Consider the following 8,573-nt stretch of genomic DNA (forward strand, 5'->3'; position numbering starts at 1 on the left):
TTATGGTTTTAGCAAGCTCATAATTTTTTTTGTCTTAGCTGCGAAGCTCATAATATAAATATCTATAAGTATGGAAAATAAAACATATTAAGGCTTTGGATTGATTATATCAATGATGCATTCAAATTTGATTTTGAAATCATTGTTTTTTTGGGTTTCTTTACTTTGTTAAATGCATCACATGCGATTTCTAATTACTTATAGAATATAATTTGAGATGAATAAATCCATAAGGTACTATAAAGTTAAGTGGACATAATTGTTTTATATATACATCATAGTTTTTATTTTTATATATGTTTATTATTACAGGTGCACATCTCATATTAACATGTTATATTATAAATCTTAAGACTTCGTATTTGTCTTAAGTATGACTTTAATGTCATTTGGGTATGTCTCATAAGTGATAGCAACAAGTAATTTCAAGGATAAGGAAGAGATATACAAAAACATCTAGATACCATGGAAATTTTTCAATAAGTTCAGAGAAATCAGCATGAGGACTGACTATGAAAATAATCCATTGAAATCACATTAAGGTGTTATTTACTTGTTACACAGCCACACTAAGATCCATTGTTGATAAAGTCTCTGGTACTTGTAACCATGGATTGGTTTTGTGTCAATAAGGGGCATAATCAGCAAGTATAGAGAAATGAGGAAGAGAACTGACCATGACAATAACCCATTGAAATCACACTTAGGTGTTATTTTCTTGTTAAACAGCCACATTTAAATCCATTGTTGATAAAGTCTTTGGTACTTATAACTATGGATTAGTTTTGTGTCAATAAGAGGCATAATGGTTGCCATGATTCGGTATTAGATGGTTTTATTTGATATAATCATTAAGATGTTGTCTCAAGGGCAAAATTGTTTTTAAACCTGATGCCACATCATAGAAAAGTTAATCAGTCACGAGACTTGTTTTCTAAGTTATGTTTTCTTAAAATTAAATAACCTAATTCATATTACCCAAGTGAGAGCATGTTAGAATTTTTCATAATGTGGACAACTATTAATTAGTGATTTTAATTTTTAATAAAATTGATTGATAAATTTAATCATAATACGAAACAAGCATGAGAACCCAAATAATTTGAAGTGATTGCATAAGTAAGAGCTTTGTACATCTAATAGAATTAATTGGTTTGCCAGTTGTATAGGGCTTTGGCTTAGTAAGCTTTTAATGAGAAGGCTTATAGGGTGTTAATAAATTTGACTAAGGTCCCATTTTCACTTCTAATTAACAGTATCTATCTATTGAAAGCCATCAGTAAGAGAAGAGTGAAGAAAAAGATCTAATATCTTCAAAAAACTATAATTGCTTCTATTCATCAATTATTGTTTCTTGAATAAATATGTTAATTAATTTGTTTGACTATAATGTTTTAATATTCATATAATAATTTTGGATTATGCTTACAATCAAAATAATAGTCTTTGTGAACGAGTAAACCAACATGACTAAGTCTAAAAGTTAGATAGAAGATGTCTTCCACTAAAGATTTTGAGATCAATTAGGTATGCAAATGACTCAAGCAGTCAAGCTATTAGTTGAAATTGGTTTTATTAAAGGAGTTTAAATTTGAACATAAACTAGCTCTTGTTTAACCAATTAATCATGTTTGACACCAAGCTAACACATAGCAATTGAACAAAGTTGGCTTGGGTTAAATTGGATTGTTTAAACTTTTGAGTGTAAAATTAACGTTTCGATTTGTTACTAATTTGGGTCAACAGGCTTTGGACCAATTTAGATTTTGGATTAAATCATATTTGAGTTGTTCAGTGGTTGATTAGATCATTAAGTTTTGTATAATTTTTTATTTTAAATTGTTTGAATTGAATTATTTTGGATTTAAATTGTTAAAATGATCAAATTACTCATTTATGTCATGTTGGAAATAGTTTGAATTAGATAAAGTAAGGTGAAAAAATATGGTAAAAATTTTAAAATTTTGCTTTTATTTTAAAAAGCAGTGTGGGTAATTAAATATTTAAAAAATGCATAAACTAATAAAATATAAAAATATAAAAATAATATAATGATTATTCCGTCAAACACATTTGTCATTGTAAAAACATTTTTTGGTATTTTTTTTTTTAATTTGGACTTGAAAAGCAAGTATTTAAATTTAAAAGTCATTTTTTTTGTTACATAGAACTAAAAGCTTAATTCAATTTATTTATACAGTTATTTTTAATAAAAAATATTTAATAAATTTAATATTTAAATTTTAATATTTGTAATTTTTATTATTAAATAACAACTTCCTTAAAAACCCAATATTGAAATTGTATAAAAAGATTTTAAATGAAAAATTACTATCAAGAGTTATACTAAACTAGAATTTATTCTAGATTTAAGTAAGCTATTTTGAGTACAAAATCATTTGTGGTCATGACTTTATAGTCAATTTTACTCGAATTAATAATTTATGATTTCTGACTAATTTGATCAAGTCGTTCACTTGGGTCAATTTTTTTCCCTTAATATTAGCCGATTTTCTCGAATTCACACGTGCTCTACTATTTTCTGTGTTTTATCTTTAATGGAATCCAGCCTTCAATTGAGGCAATATAAAATCAAGGCTCATAAACATTTGCAGGAAAAGCTGTATGCATAAACAAACATACAAATACAAAGATACAAATAAATTGCCATTCCATTAACATATGTTTAAAGAGAGAAATAAGTCTTCATCTTTGTTCTTATTTGCTTCCATGGAGAACTTCTCATTAATATTTCTCATAACTTTCCTTCAATTTGCCATTTTTGTTGCATCAGAGCAGACTCCATACGTCCCAACAGATAATATCACCCTGAATTGTGGAGCTCCTTCCGATACAAATGGTTCGGACGGCCGGTTTTGGGTAGGAGACAAGAGCACAAATTTTGGTCCTGTTGAATCATCCCAGAACAAATCAGCAGCCTATGAAGCTGATAGTCAAGGTGGCTCTGTAGATACTGTCCCTTACATGACTGCACGTCTCTCTACTTCCGAGTTCAAGTACACTTTCAATGTTACTCCTGGCCAGAAATTCGTTCGCCTGTACTTTTATTCGGTTTCATATAAAAAATTTGACCGATCCAAAGCCTTTTTCTCTGTCAAAGCAGGTTCTTTCACTTTACTGAAAAATTTCAGTGCTTTCCTTTTTGCTGAATCATTGGGGCATAAATCATTTTTTAGAGAATTCTGCTTGAATATAGAAGAGAATCAGTTGTTGGACCTGATTTTCACTCCATCACCTAGTGCTTCAAATGACACTTACGCTTTCATAAATGGAATCGAGATTGTGTCAATGCCTCCCAATCTTTACTACACACCACCGGAATCATCAGAGGGCATCCCTTTCATTGGCGGAAGTTCTACTTTCTCTGTATACAATTACACCGCACTTGAAATGTTTTATAGATTGAATGTTGGTGGCCAATCCATCTCACCAATGGGTGATACTGGCATGTTCAGGAGCTGGTATGATGATACTGGATACATGTTGAGTAATAGTTATTTCACTGTCAACACCACGGCACCTTTGAGTTACACAAAGATTCCAAGATACACTGCACCAGAGGAAGTTTATCGGACAGCTCGGAATATGGGTCCAAATCTTACTTACAACGAAAAGCACAACTTAACATGGAGATTGCCCGTGGATTCAGGCTTCATGTATTTGGTAAAGCTTCATTTTTGTGAACCTCATGATGCGATAGATACACCGGGCCTCAGACAGTTTCAGATCTTTATAAACAGCCAGACGGCTGAATCTCTGTTTGACGTAATTATGTGGAGTGACCATAGCGATGTTCCAATTTATAGGAATTATGTTCTGTTGATATCAAAGAAAGGAAAGGAGAATAAACAAGATTACATCACCATAGATCTGCACCCTAGAGTTGCCAAGTATTATGATGTTATCTTGAATGGAATTGAAGTGTTCAAATTGAACAATTCTGATGGTAATTTGGGCGGTTCCAATCCTGAATTATTGGTGGTTCCGCCACCTCCTGAATCGTCTAATTCTACAGGAGAAAAGTCCAAGATGAAGCATAGATTGCTAATAGTTGGTGGTGGGTGTGCAGTTGGTTTGCTTATCCTTCTTTCTTTATTGACTTGCATGTTTGTTAGGCGATATAGAAAGAGGCAGTACTACAGTTCCTACTCGGGAACGAATTGGTTTTGCTGGTGGATAAATCCTAACAAAGGGAAATCCACAAAGTCCTCATTGTTACCAGAAGAAAGATGCTTCCATTTTTCACTGGATGAGATCAAAGCTGCTACCAACAACTTCAATGATGATTTAGTAATTGGGAAAGGTGGCTTTGGCAAAGTATACAAAGGTTTCTTGAATGAAGGGGAAACAGTAGTTGCAATCAAGCGCCTGAATCCAGAGTCTGGACAAGGTGTTAGAGAGTTCTTGACAGAGATTGAGATGCTTTCCCAGCTTCGCCACATTCATTTGGTATCCTTAATTGGATATTGCTATGAGAATCGTGAGATGATACTCGTGTATGACTTTATGAGTAATGGGACTCTTGCCGATCATCTCTATGGCACTAGCTATGATTCTCTGACCTGGAAGCAAAGGCTGGAGATATGCAAGGGAGCAGCTATTGGATTGAACTACCTTCATGCAGAAGTGAAGCATACTGTCATTCACCGTGATGTGAAGACAAACAACATTCTTCTAGATGACAAATTTACTGCCAAAGTTTCGGATTTCGGGTTATCGAAAGAGGACCCAAAAGTTGACATGCTCAATACCGCAGTAAAGGGCACATGGGGATACTTGGATCCAGAGTATGCTCGAGGTCATGGATTAACAGAAAAATCAGATGTATATTCTTTTGGTGTAGTGTTATTTGAAGTATTATGTGGAAGAAAGGCTTTGGATAAGAAACTGCCAGATGGTCAAGTTAACCTGGCTCATTGGGCTAGAACGTGTATTGCGGATGGGACTCTTTATAAGGTTATTGATCCATATCTGATTGGAAAGATAGCTCCAGAGTGTTTTAAAGTATTCGTTGAAATTGCAGAAAATTGCATAGCGGAAGTGGGAGTCAATAGGCCATCAATGAAAGATGTGATGGAAAAGTTGGGATTTGCATTAGAGCTGCAAGAGGCTGCTGATCTTGAGAAAGAGAAGATCAATCCCGGAGCCGATATTAGCTACCCAGATATTGTGTTCCCAGTTGCTCGGGACATGGATTTTGATGATGAATCGGAAGTGGATTCGGAGTTGGATTCTAATATATACAGTGGAATTGGTATGTTAGATTCTAATACGACTGGAATGACTTATCCCACTATTGATTCTAGTACATCATCGGATATGTTCTCGAGCACCAACAACACAAAAAGCATAGGAAATTAGACAAAAGAATAGAAACTGCGGCCAAATGGCTTAATCCCTTTTTTTACGTTTTTTGCTAATGATGTAAATTAGGTGTGTTTAAGTAGTTTCATGCTTTGTTTCCTAATTGATTGATTTTGTAAGTCTTAATCATTTCTATTCATGTAAGTGTTTGGTTGGTTTTGAAATACTATATTATCCGGTACTTATAACTTTCTTGAATAAATTAGAGACAAAGAAATAAATACACCTGCTGGTATTAAAAAAAAAAAAAAGAAGGGACCACCATCTTCACATGGTGGTTTAGGATTTAGGAGTTTCGACTAAAAAGTAATTATGCTTATTTTTTATTTGCTTGTTTTTCAGAAGAGATGTTTTCTTGAATTTTTATTTCTTTTTAGGAAAAAAAAAGATAAAAAAATTTTGATTTTGAATGTTGTTTTTATCTCATTTCATTTGATTACATTTTACACATTTTCATTATATTTCATATTTAGAAATAATAAAATTGTACATTCGCTTCATTTCAAGCACTTTTGAATGATAGTGTGAACTTCATAAATTTGTATAGTACAGCTATGACATCTTGTGTAAACATATCTCATTATGCATGGTAGGGTATTTTGTAAACATATTTCATCATTTATGTAGTATATTAATCATTACTTATGTAGTATATTAATCATGTTTAGGCATATAAATTCACAAATGATATAATTTTAATAAAATTTATATTTCATATGAACATATTTCATCACCCACAAAAAGTATGATTGTTATCAATTTAGCATCATATATAAATATTCATTTTTTAAACATTATCATATCATATAGATCAACGGATATATTACTAGATATAACTTAAAAGTGTCATTACCATTTTTTTTTTTAGGTGCGATTGATCACAAATTGAATCGTCCATTTTAAAAAAAAAGATATTAAACTTGATTTAGGTATTTTTAAAAGGTAGATTTTAATTCAAATTTAGGTCAAAGAGTATGGTTATATGTGAGAAAGATTATAGTACTCTCACAACACAATTAAAAGATGATATCAGTTTGATTTCGTATTATTGAGGCCTTAAAACATGTTTATATCTTTACCAAATAATTTAATTATTGAAAATTGATCTTCAAGTTACACCAATCGTTTGGTAGCAATTTAAAATAATTTTTTCACCTCAAAAGTATTTATAGATACTCATGTCTCTCTTTGAAAAGATTTTGTCATCAAATTCATTAACATATTTTTCAAGAAATTAATTATTAAAAAACAATAAATAAAATCCTTTAATCATTTTGTATGATTTTATTTTAATGCATATCTCTAATAGTTTAATGAAATTTTTATTTGAAAATTTTTCAAAAAAGAATCATTAAATCTTTCAATAATTTGATAAGATTTAATTTAAAATTTAATCCTCCAATCATTTGATAAGATTGAAAATTTATTTTTTAAAATATTTATTAAGTCTTCCAATCTTTTGGTAGTACTTAATTCGAGATTTTAATTTTCTAATCATTTGGTAAGATTGAAAATTTTAATGTTTAATTTAATGAGATCCTCCCATAGTTTGATAAGATTCATAATTAAGAACTTTTTTTTTTTTAAATCCACAAAAATCCTCCAATAATTTAATAGTACATCATAAACTAATTTGCAAAAAAATATTATTATTAATATTTAAAACATTCATAATCAAAATAAATAATACACAATATCATAAGATAAATAAAAACCAAAAAAAAAAATTAATTATTAGACCAAATCCAAGTTGAAGTACAAAACGAATTGAGCTTTTAACGACCCAAGTTAAATTCTAATCAAGTTTAAAATGATGGGCTGACTACTGGGTCTGAGTGAGCTGATGCAGGCTGCTACAACTGAGTTGCAATGTAAATGGATCAAAACGTAGGTCTTAAATGGGTTGAAGGAACCCGATTCAATAATGGCCAAGACTATTACGTTTAACCATTATATATAACCCCAAAAATCTAACTTCTTCTTCCAATTTTCCCTTTTATGCTTCTCTCTAATCCTTTTTCTCTTCACTTCTTTGTATCTAGAACCCAACAAAGAATCAACAATTCCTAGGTTCCAGCGATGTTCTGTTGTTGTCATCATCGTAAGCCGTCGCAGTAAGTCGTTGCCGACCAACCACCACCATTGGCCACCACACCCGTGCCAAAAGCCCAAAACCTTTGTCCATTTGTCCCCCTATTCTCTACTTAAACTTTTCTAAAAATCCTGAAAAACCCATTAGATCTAAGCCCAAACCTGTTTCTACTACCACCTAAAAACAGCTTCAGCCACCGCCCAAAATCACCTGAAATGAGCCGCTCTTTCTTCTACTAAAAAATATACCCAAAATTCCCAGAACCACTTGCTGCCAGATAGGAAAGGAAAAGAAAACTTGGTTGGTTTTCTGAGTTTTGTCAGGTTTTTGGTTGCTAGGCTGTGGATAGGTTTGGTTCTAGTCTGGTTTTTGGCTTCCTTGCTGATATGTGTTGCTGATTTTGATTGCTTAATTCTCTGTTCTAGACTTGCTGCTCTCGATTCTTCCTTTGATTTGCACGGCTGAAAACTGCTAATTGTTTCTTTGTTGAATTACTTATTGATTAATGCTTATTGCTGCAGAATTACTTGAAAGCTTATTGCCAAATTGTTGTTTGATTGCCCTCCCCCTGTTCCTGTCTACCGTTTGCTTCCTTATGATCACTGATTTTTAGTCCTTTATAAAGAGAATCGTGCTATTTCAATCTAGAAAAAACAAATCAATTCCCCCAAATCTGTGATTTCACTGTGATTTGATTTGATTTGATTTTAATTTTCTGTGACTTTCCTTTTTTCATGAAGATTGGGATAAAAAATCCAAGGAAATTCAATTATTCGATTCAAGATTGAATTTGAATCTCAAACAATCTATCAATTTCAATTCACGTTTTTTCCTTTTTGTTTCTCGACTCACTTCTTTTTTTTTTTTTTTCTCTCTTTTTTTAACCCTTGACTTTTGACTAAGATTAAAAAAAAATCACAATTAAAATAAAAATAAAAATTCACATTAAAATTTAAATTGTCAGCTTTCTAAAAAACTTTTTTTAGACAAAATGAGGTATCTATATATATATATTTTTATGAAACATGAATTGTATAAAGATCAAAACATTCATTTTATTCGGATATAAAAAAATTTAAAATTCAAAATATTTTAA

The 8,573-nt window shown here is 31.2% G+C and overlaps 1 pseudogene across 1 annotated transcript; it reads left to right on the plus strand.

Annotated features, from left to right (window-relative positions):
- The first annotated feature begins 2,592 nt into the window (after positions 1–2,592).
- On the plus strand, positions 2,593–5,585 carry LOC111305673 (receptor-like protein kinase FERONIA pseudogene; annotated as a pseudogene). The gene has a single exon (XR_016331664.1). The product of XR_016331664.1 is annotated as a receptor-like protein kinase FERONIA pseudogene (transcript).
- Positions 5,586–8,573: the final 2,988 nt, after the last annotated feature.

Source organism: Durio zibethinus, chromosome 21, assembly GCF_047325235.1.
Source record: "Durio zibethinus cultivar Kanyao isolate XHJ-2024 chromosome 21, ASM4732523v1, whole genome shotgun sequence".
NCBI lineage: Eukaryota > Viridiplantae > Streptophyta > Magnoliopsida > Malvales > Malvaceae > Durio > Durio zibethinus.